This window comes from Aquarana catesbeiana, linkage group LG08 (assembly GCF_042186555.1).
Source record: "Aquarana catesbeiana isolate 2022-GZ linkage group LG08, ASM4218655v1, whole genome shotgun sequence".
In the NCBI taxonomy this organism is placed as follows: Eukaryota; Metazoa; Chordata; class Amphibia; order Anura; family Ranidae; genus Aquarana; species Aquarana catesbeiana.
Window position 1 is genome coordinate 192,885,049 of NC_133331.1, and position 4,590 is coordinate 192,889,638.

Below are 4,590 nucleotides of genomic sequence, written 5' to 3' on the forward strand. Positions count from 1 at the left end.
ACTTCAAATCCAGTCACGTGTATGTGAGCCATCCAATGGGATGGTAAATTGCCCCATTGAGCCCAGGTGAGGGGGAAGTGAACTGCCACAACAGGCATCAGTGACTGCCTCTAGCGTACCCAGGTTAAAGCTGCCGATCAGAGGAGATGGGCGCGTGTGACATCAGTTCCAGTGTGCGATCAGCGGGCACCTATGACGTTACATCCGGAACTGGAAGGTTCACAGCTGCCACGTTGGAAGAAGTTGGAAGAGTTGGGAAGCCGGCGCTGACATGCTAATGGCCTGGGGACATCAGACTAGCTGATGCTTACCCCGGGGTTGGGAGGGGAAATGCAGAGGCATCAGAAGGGAACCCCACAAAAGCCTAACACCAACAAAAATGGCTGCATAAAGGGGGCTGTGCATGCCAGGTGCTATTGAGGCTGGGACAGGGGGCAAAAGCAAAAAATAATTTTAGATATATCCCTCTTTTTTGTTATATTGTTTACATTTATACTTTTTGTGGTATCATAAGTCAAAATTAGGGATGAGCCGAACACCCCCCTGTTCGGTTCGCACCAGAACATGCGAACAGGAAAAAAGTTCGCTCGAACACGCGAACACCATTAAAGTCTATGGGACACGAACATGAATAATCAAAAGTGCTAATTTTAAAGGCTAATATGCAAGTTATTGTCATAAAAAGTGTTTGGGGACCTGGGTCCTGCCCCAGGGGACATGGATCAATGCAAAAAAAAGTTTTAAAAACGGCCGTTTTTTCAGGAGCAGTGATTTTAATAATGCTTAAAGTCAAACAATAAAAGTGTAATATCCCTTTAAATTTCGTACCTGGGGGGTGTCTATAGTATGCCTGTAAAGGGGCACATGTTTCCTGTGTTTAGAACAGTCTGACAGCAAAATGACATTTTGAAGGAAAAAACTCATTTAAAACTACCCGCGGCTATTGCCGACAATACACATAGAAGTTCATTGATAAAAACGGCATGGGAATTCCCCAAAGGGGAACCCCGAACCAAAATTTAAAAAAAAAAAATGACGTGGGAGTCCCCCTAAATTCCATACCAGGCCCTTCAAGTCTGGTATGGATATTAAGGGGAACCCCGGCCAAAATTAAAAAAAAAAAATGACGTGGGGTTCCCCCTAAATTCCATACCAGACCCTTCAGGTCTGGTATGGATTTTAAGGGGAACCCCGCGCCAAAAAAAAGAAAAAAAACGGCGTGGGGTCCCCCCAAAAATCCATACCAGACCCTTATCCGAGCACGCAACCTGGCAGGCCGCAGGAAAAGAGGGGGGGACGAGAGTGCGGCCCCCCCCCTCCTGAACCGTACCAGGCCACATGCCCTCAACATTGGGAGGGTGCTTTGGGGTAGCCCCCCAAAACACCTTGTCCCCATGTTGATGAGGACAAGGGCCTCATCCCCACAACCCTGGCCGGTGGTTGTGGGGGTCTGCGGGCGGGGGGCTTATCGGAATCTGGAAGCCCCCTTTAACAAGGGGACCCCCAGATCCCGGCCCCCCCCCCTGTGTGAAATGGTAAGGGGGTACAAAAGTACCCCTACCATTTCACTAAAAAACTGTCAAAAATGTTAAAAATGACAAGAGACAGTTTTTGACAATTCCTTTATTTAAATACTTCTTCTTTCTTCTATCTTCCTTCATCTTCTGGTTCTTCTGGTTCTTCTGGCTCTTCGGGTTCTTCCTCCGGCGTTCTCGTCCAGCATCTCCTCCGCGGCGTCTTCTATCTTCTTCTCCTCGGGCCGCTCCGCACCCACGGGGAATCACGGGGAATGCCACAGGGAAGTCCCGTCATGTCCCGTGTGTCAGAGGGGGGCGGGGTCACCGGGTGGCCCCGCCCCCCGTTATTTAAGAACTGTCAGACGAGGAGCGCCGTCACACAGCGGGAGCCTCCCTCCATGCCAGCATGGGTGCGGAGCGGCCCGGAGAAGAAAATGAAGAAGAGAAGAAGAGAAGAAGAGAAGAAAAGAAGAAGATAAGAAGATGAAGAAGATGAAGAGAAGAGCGGGAGCCTCCCCCCCATGCCATGGGTGCGGAGCGGCCCGAGGAGAAGAAGATAGAAGACGCCGGAGGAGATGCTGGACGAGAACGCCAGAAGAAGAACCCGAAGAGCCAGAAGAACCAGAAGAACCAGAAGATGAAGGAAGATAGAAGAAAGAAGAAGTATTTAAATAAAGGAATTGTCAAAAACTGTCTCTTGTCATTTTTAACATTTTTGACAGTTTTTTAGTGAAATGGTAGGGGTACTTTTGTACCCCCTTACCATTTCACACAGGGGGGGGCCGGGATCTGGGGGTCCCCTTGTTAAAGGGGGCTTCCAGATTCCGATAAGCCCCCCGCCCGCAGACCCCCACAACCACCGGCCAGGGTTGTGGGGATGAGGCCCTTGTCCTCATCAACATGGGGACAAGGTGTTTTGGGGGGCTACCCCAAAGCACCCTCCCAATGTTGAGGGCATGTGGCCTGGTACGGTTCAGGAGGGGGGGGCCGCACTCTCGTCCCCCCCTCTTTTCCTGCGGCCTGCCAGGTTGCGTGCTCGGATAAGGGTCTGGTATGGATTTTTGGGGGGACCCCACGCCGTTTTTTTTCTTTTTTTTGGCGCGGGGTTCCCCTTAAAATCCATACCAGACCTGAAGGGTCTGGTATGGAATTTAGGGGGAACCCCACGTCATTTTTTTTTTAAATTTTGGCCGGGGTTCCCCTTAATATCCATACCAGACTTGAAGGGCCTGGTATGGAATTTAGGGGGACTCCCACGTCATTTTTTTTTTTTAATTTTGGTTCGGGGTTCCCCTTTGGGGAATTCCCATGCCGTTTTTATCAATGAACTTCTATGTGTATTGTCGGCAATAGCCGCGGGTAGTTTTAAATGAGTTTTTTCCTTCAAAATGTCATTTTGCTGTCAGACTGTTCTAAACACAGGAAACATGCGCCCCTTTACAGGCATACTATAGACACCCCCCAGGTACGAAATTTAAAGGGATATTACACTTTTATTGTTTGACTTTAAGCATTATTAAAATCACTGCTCCTGAAAAAATGGCCGTTTTTAAAATTTTTTTTTGCATTGATCCATGTCCCCTGGGGCAGGACCTGGGTCCCCAAACACTTTTTATGACAATAACTTGCATATTAGCCTTTAAAATTAGCACTTTTGATTTCTCCCATAGACTTTTAAAGGGTGTTCCGCGGCATTCGAATTTGCCGCGAACACCCCAAATTGTTTGCTGTTCGGTGAACTTGCGAACAGCCAATGTTCGAGTCGAACATGAGTTCGACTCGAACTCGAAGCTCATCCCTAGTCAAAATCCATGTTTTCTCCTACTGTTGTCGGTTATGCTCCAGAATATAGGGATATGATACCTTGTTTGCAAGACACAGCAACACAGTGTATTTTTCTATACCTTGTATTAACATTGGGGACAATGTTTCCCCATTACCACGAAGACCCACCACCCAGTGACATTACTATCACTACTAAATGGGACTTTAACATAGCACTAAAGAAAAAGCACCAGGAAATATATTAGAAACTACTGTTATAAAAAGTACAAAATGTGTTTTTTTTTAATTCATAAAAGACTGTAGATATTGTACATGAGAAAATTAGCCACAAGTACCTATAGGGGTTGATTTACTGAAACTGGAGAGTGCAAAATCAAGGTGCAACTCTACATGGAAAACCAATTAGCGTCTGCTTTTTTTTTGTCAAAGCTTAACTTAAAAACTGATTGGTTACCATGCACAGCTACCCCAGATTTTGCACTCTTGAGAACAACATTTTGAGCATTTATGTTTCAACAACTATTACTTGCTTGTTATACATATAACATTATTTCACACACACAGATCAATGCAATTTACAGAATAAATCTACTTCTTCAAGGCTAGTATGAAGGATAATTCACATGCGACTCCTCATTCTATTGCGTTCTGTCACCAACCCCAGGGGTTATTGAACAGGAGGTCTACGGGAAGCCCTCCCTTTAACTTGGCCTTTACCTGATGTAGATCTGACATCATTTACAGTGACCTGTTGCCCAACAATGTCTCCCCACCACAACGATCTATTACTATCACCACTAAATGACAAACAACCTTGGGGATCTTGGGTGATGTAATTGACAAATTTGAAAACGAAAGTCCTTTTGGGTTGGACACAGATATATCATGCATTTTTTAAAGTGCTATCATGTAGTAGACATATAGGTGACAGACCATTTGGTACTTTAAACGTAGCACTCAAGAAAAATACTAGAAACTACTGTTTATAAAAAGTACAATGTGCATTTATAAATCCATAAACATCTCTGTAGATATTTTTACATGATAAAGTTAGCCTATGTAAGTACATGTAACATTTTAAGCATTTATGTTTCAACAGCTATTACTCACTTGTTATACATATAACACTATTTCACAGACACAGATCAACCCAATTTACAGAATAAATCCACTTCTTCAGGACTAACATGAAAGGTATTTCATGTGCCACTCCTCATTCTGCTATGCCCTGTCCACCAGCTCCAGGGTATATTGGACAGGAGGTCTAAGGGAAGCCCTCTCTTCAACC